Source organism: Vicugna pacos, chromosome 18 (genome assembly GCF_048564905.1).
Source record: "Vicugna pacos chromosome 18, VicPac4, whole genome shotgun sequence".
Taxonomy (NCBI): Eukaryota; Metazoa; Chordata; class Mammalia; order Artiodactyla; family Camelidae; genus Vicugna; species Vicugna pacos.
Window position 1 is genome coordinate 37,037,648 of NC_133004.1, and position 8,306 is coordinate 37,045,953.

Genomic DNA, 8,306 nt, shown 5'->3' on the forward strand with positions numbered 1-8,306 from the left:
TAGGAATGTGAAGACACAGAGTCACAAGTCAAAATTTTAACTCAGAATATCTCATTTTGCTGGGATAAGATAAAATGGGAAGTGAATTATGTTTGATGTGGCTGAGATTGAGAATTTCACACTGAAAAATAACTTATTTTTCATTTCCCCACAACTTAAAGTATGTAAACAAAAACCTACATTTCTGGTATCCTGGAAAGCTTGTTTCAAGAAAAAGAAACGACTGACATGGATGTGCAGAAATAGATTACCATGAGGCAGATTGATTTGTGCTGTGCAAAGCCAGGAGGAGGCATCCATCCCTGTCATGGCTTGTAAAATAAATTTAAAGGTTGCTCCTGTATATTAAATGAGGCTAAAGTTTTTGATCAATATTTTTTCTTCACAAAAAACAAAAAGGATGAAAATGATCAGAAATTGATTCTAAATACTGAGTGCCCACTACCAACTGACAGAAATATTTTACAAGCAAGATTTTGAGAGTTGCCAGTGAATTAGTCCAAATTGTGACAGGGATTTTTATTTTAAATGTGTTTCATCATTTTCTCCACTTGTTTCTAAAACTGATATCAGCCAGGGATGTCAGAGAAGATGGTATGCAAAGAAAAATGGCTTACCAGCTCAGTTTTGCAAATGGGTTTGAGATGTTCTGACAAAATATCAAAGTTTTTAAAAAGAATCTTTGAAAGACATACTGTATCAAGTTTACATGTCCTCTATTTACCTAAACGTTCAGTTAAATTGGATATAGTAGCATCCATATTTGTGATTCAGAGCCCATGAATGCTGCCCCCATCTCACACCTGAAATTCTCTCCTCTTCCTTTTCTTCCTCCATCAAACAGCTACAGATCCTGAAAAGCCCACGATACTCTCTACTGTGGGTTAAAATCTGAGTTTGTTCTGGGACTGCTTCTGTGACCACGCAAATAATCTAATCAGGTTGTTTAATTTCTCTAGATCTTAATTTCTACACGTAAAATGAGAGTGATAACAGCTCTTTTGATTAAATGACAAAATGGCAGAGAATAGACTAAACACAGCTCCAGACACTCAATAATTCTCAATAAAGATGACAACTTTATCCTTAGTTCCCTGCCTCCCTCTCTACTCTCAAAAATTCAGTTGACATCTGGGAGGGGTAAAAATCATTTTTGTTTATTAACTGTTCTATTGATATATAAAACATAAGTGCACAAATTGTTCATTTAAATGATGAACATTCAGAAAGAAACTGCACTCCATGTAACCATAAAGAAATTAATATTCCTAGATGCCTCCCCACCCCCCCAAAAAAACCAACTCCCATTTACTCTTTTTTATCTGGCTTCTTCCATTCAATATTAGGTGTATGAAATTAATCAATTTGTTTGATCTGGTAATCGTTCACTTTCACAGTTGAGAGTATTTTATTATATCAATATATCATGATGGATTTGTCCATTCTTCTCCTGACGAAAATTTAGGCTGTTTCCAATTCTGGCTATTTTTTAAAATGCTATTATGGACATTTTTGACTGTGGGGATAAGAGTCCACATTTCTGTTGAGGATGTATTTAGAACTGGGGTTGCTGGGTTATAGAGTTACTGTATGTGGCTTTAACAGTTTTTTGTCAGAGTCTTCCAAAGGAGTTAACTATGTACACTTTCAGTAGCAATGTACCAGAGTTCTAGCTCATCTACTTTTTCCATTACCAATGCTTGGAGTTGTCAGTTTGTTGGGTTTGGAGGTTTTTTAAATGTATCTTAGCCTTTCTGATGGGTGTTTGGTGGCATATTGTTTGTTTCCATTTGCATTATTCTGATGAGCACGTTTTATGTGTTTATTGGCCATTTGTATGCACTCTGCTGTAAAGTGCCTATTTGAGTTTTCTGCCCATTTTTTGTGGGGTTTTAATCTTTTTTTGTTAATCTGTAGGAGTTCTTTATATATTCTGTATGTGAGTTCTTGGTCAGTTATGGTAACTCATTCTATAGCTCCCTTTTTCATTCACTCAGTGATTGTTTTTTTTTAGTTGAAGGATAGTCGGTTTGCAATGTTAATTTCTGGTGTATAGCATAATGATTCAGTTATACATATATATCTATCTATAGATAGATATATATATTCCTTTTCATATTCTTTTTCTTACAAGGTGTTGAATATAGTTCCCTGTGCTATATAGTAGGAACTTTTTGTTTGTTTTATTTATAGTAGTACCTGCAAACCCCCAATTCCCATTTTATCCCTCTACCCACCCTTTCCCCTATGGTAACTGTAAGTTTGTTTTCTATGTCTGTGAATCTGTTTCTGTCTTGTAAATAAGTTCATCTGTGTCATTTTTTTGGATTCTGCATATAAGTGATATCAGATGATATTTTTCTTTCTCGTTCTGGCTTACTTCACTTAGAATGATGATCTCCAGGTCCACCCTTGTTGCTTCAAATGGCATTATTTTATTCTTTTTTATGGCTGAGTAGTATTCCATTGTGTGTGTGTGTGTGTGTGTGTGTGTGTGCATGCATGTGTGTGTATAATATATATATCATAACTTCTTTATCTATTCATCTGTAATGACATCTTTTGATGAAACAAAGTTCTTAATTTTATACAGTTCACTGTATCATTTCCCCCTTTATAGTTAGTAGGTTTTTTGGCTTAAAAAGTTCTTTGTCTACCCTTACCATGAAGATAGTAACCTGTTTTTTCTAAAAACATTTTTGTTTCCCTTTATCATTTAATTGCAATACTGTTTGGAAGTTTTTTGATATGGTTTAAAGTGGTGTTAAGATCACTATTTTTTTTCCATATACATAAAAAATTAACCCAGCTCAAAATAATAAGACCTTTCTTTCTCCATGTCATTTTCCTCTTTCATATATCAGAAGATCACTATATCTAGGCCTTTTTCTACTCTCGTTCCTTTGTTCTATTTTGCCTTGAACCAAAACATTGCATTAATTATAGGGGCTTTGCAATAGGTCCTGGTACCTGGAAATGTAAGTCTTCACACTTTGTTTTTCTTCAAAGTCATCTTAGTTGTCCTTGGCCCTTTGTGTCTTCCTATGACTTTTTACCAAAAAAAAAGCTTCTCAAATCCCACAATAAGCTTGTTGAGTTTTTGACTGAGGTTCTATTAAAACTTATAGATCAGTTTTAGGAGAACTGATGCCTTTACTGCTACAATGCATTAACATGGTCCATCCCCAATTTATTTAAATTTTCTTTAATTTCCTTCAGAGATATTGGCAGTTTTCTAATATACTGGTAATAAATTTCTGCTTCTCAGATTTTTGTCTAGGCATTTTATATTTTTTACTATAATCAGTATTTTAAAAATTTTATTTTCTAGTTGTTTGTTGCTAGCACAAAGAAACAATAGTTTTTTTCACATATTGTCTTCGTATCTAGTGGTCTGGTTAAATTCACTTATTAATTTTAATAACTTATCTGAACAGATTTTTGGATTTAAAATCAACTATGTTATCTGTGAATACAACTTTTATTCTTTTTTCAGTCCTTATGTCCTTAAATAATGATTTTTTTTCTTGCCATATTGCAATGGCTAGGAACCACAGTACAGTGGTGAATAAAAGTGCTGATTATGCACATCCTTGTCTCATTTCTGAACTCTAAAGAAAATTGTTTATAGTTCAACACCAAGCATTATATTCATTATAGCTCTTTTTGTCATGCTTCTCTTATATGTTAAGAAATTCTAACTTCTATTTCTTCTTTCTTAAGATTTTTTTTCCTTTTCATAGCACATGTGAAATTTTATTAGTTATGAGTTTTATTAAATGCTTTTTCTATGTCTAATGAAATAATTATAGTATTCCCCTCTTTATTGTCAATGTAGTGAATTGCGCTGACTGATTTTCCAATGTTAAGCTAACCTTGCATTCCAAGAATAAACCCAATTTAGCATGATACTGTCCTTTTTATATATTGCTGTATTTGATTTGCTAAAACTTAAAAAAATAAAATTTTATGTTCACAAAAGTGATTATACATGATTTTTTTTTCTTTCAGTATCATGAAAATGGCTGAACATGAATTTTCCTTTCTTTTGGTAGCAAGATTATGCTGGCCTCATAGTAAGTTAGGAAGTGTCCCAACTTTTTCTATTTCCTGGAAAGATTTGCGTAACAATGGTATTATTTCTTTCTCAAATGTTTGCAAGACTTCACCACCAAAGGCATCTAAGTCTGCAGTTTTCTTTGTGGAAATATTTTTAATGAGAAATGTTGCTTCTTTATTAGATGTAGGTATCTTCAATTTTATACTTCCTCTAGTTTCAACTTTTGTAAATTGTGTTTTCAAAAAAATCATCCCTTTTTTCTAAATTGTCAAAGTTATTTGCAAACTGTTCACTTTATCCTCTTACTAACATTTAATGTCTAAGGGATCTTTTTAGCCCTAATGTTGATCATGAGTTATCATTCTTTGATTCAAACATTTTTGGGGATTCTTGTTTGCTTATTATTATTATTATTATTATTATTATTATTATTATTATTTTTAGTCCACCTGTTCTAGTTATTCTTGGCAGAAAGGGTGGTCTGATGTAAGCAACTCCATCACAGCAGAACATGATAGCTGGGCCAGGCCACATTTTAGCACTCAATGTTCCAAGGAGATGACCTAGCAGAAAGCAACTCCCTAGGGAAAAAGAATGTGTCCCACAGAATGTAACCCGAAGGTCTCCCTGAAGTCAAAGACTCTTCATATTTTGCTGTAAATCCTCAGGGGCTAGCCTACCACTTTGTGAGCTCTCAGTAAGTGTTTGCTAAATTTATGAACAAAAGAAAGAATAATGGCAGACTGACTTGCCACCCTAGGGGGCCATGTACATCCTGCAGCACAACAGCAAGTCTTTCCAATCTGGAAAAGGCCAGCAGCCAACTGTAGGCTGACATTTGTGCAAAAATCACCAGCCATCAGGAACGACAGATTTCACGAGGGTGATTCAACATGGGATCGGAACATGGCCTACTCAGCCTGACTTTTGACAGGTGAGTTCTTTCAATGTGCCTAACCAGAGTCAAGCAACCTCCTTCCAACCAAGTGTCTGCACTTGAGTCTACACTTCATTCCTGGAGGAGAGGAGCCACACGTTGTTCTTTTATTCTGTAACAAAGAGTGAAACACTAGAAACAGCCTAAATATCCTTCAACAGAACTGGCCTGACAATGAATATATTCATGCAATAAATTGCTATTCACTTACTTTAAATGACAGTGAGGAAGAATATTTAACGACATGAAAAAGCATCTGTGATCTACTGTTAAGGGAAATAAGCCAGCTACAAATAAGTACAGTATGACTGCATTTTTGTTTTAAAAAAAAGAAAGGCTGCATATGCATAGATAAGTGTTCTGTATAGATACCAAAATATTAATACGATTATCTTCAGATCATGAGACTATAGCTAACAGAAGTTTTCTTCTTTGACTTGTCTACAATGGATAAATGTTTTATAAAAATATTTCTACTTAGGAACAGTAATTTTCAACATTTCTTCCTTAAAAAGTGCCTTTCAATGCTTGTTCCACTGGAAGGAAGGGAAAGGTCCATTTTTGCAGCTTTCCAGGGATGAATTCACCTGCCTGCTGTTTTGGAAATAGAATGGCCTAGGGATGAGGGTTTTGAGGGCTGCTGCCAGCCTGGCTGATGGCAAGTGAGGCCACATGTCACTTTCCTGGACAGGACGTGCCAGAGATGAGGAACAGAACCCCAGCCAGAGCAGCCTGTCCTGCTGAGCCCAGCCGGGAGGCTCTCTGCTCCCTGAGAACAGAAAAAACAGCCCTTCTGCTGTGACTCTAGTTGCTAGTTACCTGCAGATGTCTTAGCAGGTACCGGATCCGTACACAGTGCAGGCAGCAGGACCCAGGTTGTGGACAGCTGCGGTTTGCTCCCCAGCACAATTGCTGGCTGGGTCGCTCAGCTGCAATGGCTTTCCCTGGCTTCTCTGCAGACACAGTGCATTATTACGGTAACCACAAGAGCACGTGGCCTCGCACCAGTTATTTCACTCTGCACAAGCTCTGTTTGCAAGGGATTTGCTCCACAGCAACTGATGTGCAGCACTTCTGAGAGCTGGTGGGGCAGTTTCTGAAGATCTCCACCGCAGGGCCTGGAGCGCCTCGTGTCCTCCTGACAGCCAGGCCCCCACCAAAGATCCTCCCTCACCAAGCTGCCATCACCTCTTGAGCCGCCAGTCTCTAGGGCCAGAGGGGCTGGGCTGGGCTGAATGCTGATTCTGCTTCTTACTAGCCATGTGACCTTGAGGAAGGCCGTTAACTTCTCTGAGCTTCACGTTGCCATGATACTAACAGTAATAGCTAACATGAACATGTATAAGTTTGCTTAATCCTCACTCCAGCCCCTGGAGGTAGCTGGCATACGGTTTGTTCCAATGCTGAGGAAGAAGAAGTAGAGATGACCGTGGAATTTCCCCAACTCATATCTATTCATTGACAGACCATGTGCTCAAAACCGGGTGCTTTTAGGGCATAGCCTGTTCCCTTGACACTACGCTAAACTGCTTTTCTTTTTTTTTTGTAATTTTTCTTACAAAATTTTTCTTCTTTTTGCAAAGTAGATTTCCAGTTGTACCACCTAGGTTTCTTTTTTGTATTTTATTTTAATTAATTATCTTTTAGGGGTTTTTTTGGGGGGGGAAGAGGGATATTTAGGTTTGTTTGCTTGCTTGTTTTGTTTGTTTATTTATTTTTAGAGGCAGTACTGGGGATTGAACCCAGAACCCTGTGCCTGCCAAGCATGCGCTCTACCACTTAAGCTATACCCTCCCCTGCTTTTCTTAATAAAAATAACATTTACCTCATACCCTGGTTGTCAAGATTAAACGGATACTTTTTGAAGAAGTATCTGACAGGGTTTTGCAGAAAATAATTGCTCAGTCGACGCTTGAGAATGCATTTGTTAGTTAATTCTAACGTAGTCACAAAAAGGAAAAAAAACTTGATTCTACACCCACTCAGACACCAACTCTTCATCTCGTTGTCAAGACAAGGCGTCACTCTGTAGCAGCATCTTTGGAGCTGCCCTCTTCCCAGAGACGCCTTGGGAGCACGGCACCGCCTTGTCCTGGGACCAAGGGCAGGCTCAAAGGAAGAGACAGAGCAGGGCTTTGGGGAGCAGGAGAAAAGCAGGCAGGAGTTAGAAAGCTACATGCAAAGCAGACTAAGGCTGGGGTCAGACTGTCCATCCTGCATGGCGTTGATGTGGCCCAGGTGAGCGCTGCCGCTGGCACTGACCACAGGTGGAAGGGGAGCAGGTAGAAGCACAGATGCAGCTCAGGGGGGATTCCTCTGATGGGTGATAATTAACATTCCAATTGTCTCTCTCTTCCCTACTGTTTCTCTCCTAGTGAGTTCAGGGAGAACACGGAGAAGGGTATTGGCTAGTAAGTTAACATGGTAGAGATCAGCTGGGAGCCAACCCAAAGCCGACTCTTGCAGATGGTTGCATTAGTTGTGTTAGTAGTTGTATTAACCAGGACCCTTTATGTGACAACTAACAAGTAACCAAATACATCCCAGGGCCCCTTTCTGCGTGCAGCCCTGTCCAAAGAGACACAGTTCACGAGCCCAAGGCATTGATTAGATCCCAACCTCTGCAAGCTCCTGTTGAGGAGCCCTGAAGAGTTGCTAATATATAAGCCAATGCAAGGCTTTTATATTTTTCAAGGGAGGGGGTGCTTTATTCTCATCTCCAATTCCCTCATATCTTTCAACTGTTTAAGAACTTTATCCTGAAAAAGCAAAAACAAACAAGCTTTCCAAAAGCCCAGAGAGACTGGCATTTATCCCTGCCTCTCACTCCTTGACTACTATCTACTCTGTCCACCGTCTTTATTCCCTGCTCCGCTAACACATCCTCACCACCAGGGGGTGGGGGCACTCCCACATACCACCCACATCAGGATTGGATTTGGTGAACACAGAGACCATGGAAAAGTGGGGGGTGTCTCCAGCATAGCTGGAGTCCAAGGACACCCCTCTACTCTCCACCCAAAGAGGTGCTATCCCCTTTTCTCTTACTGTTTTATGTGTGGGTGACAACCTTCATGGAGAATTTCCAGTGAGTAAAATTCTCCATCGTGTCCCTGATGGAAACCAATTCAAACTGGGTTAATTAGAAAGGAAAAATTATATTGACTGATGTACTGAAACCACACATAGGCCAGGGTGATGCTGGCCTACACTGGGCCAGGTCCAAGGCCTAAGAGCATCAGAAATCAATCAATCAATCAGTCTCTCTCTCTCTCTCTCTCCTCCTCTTTCCCTACCCTTTTTCTTTCT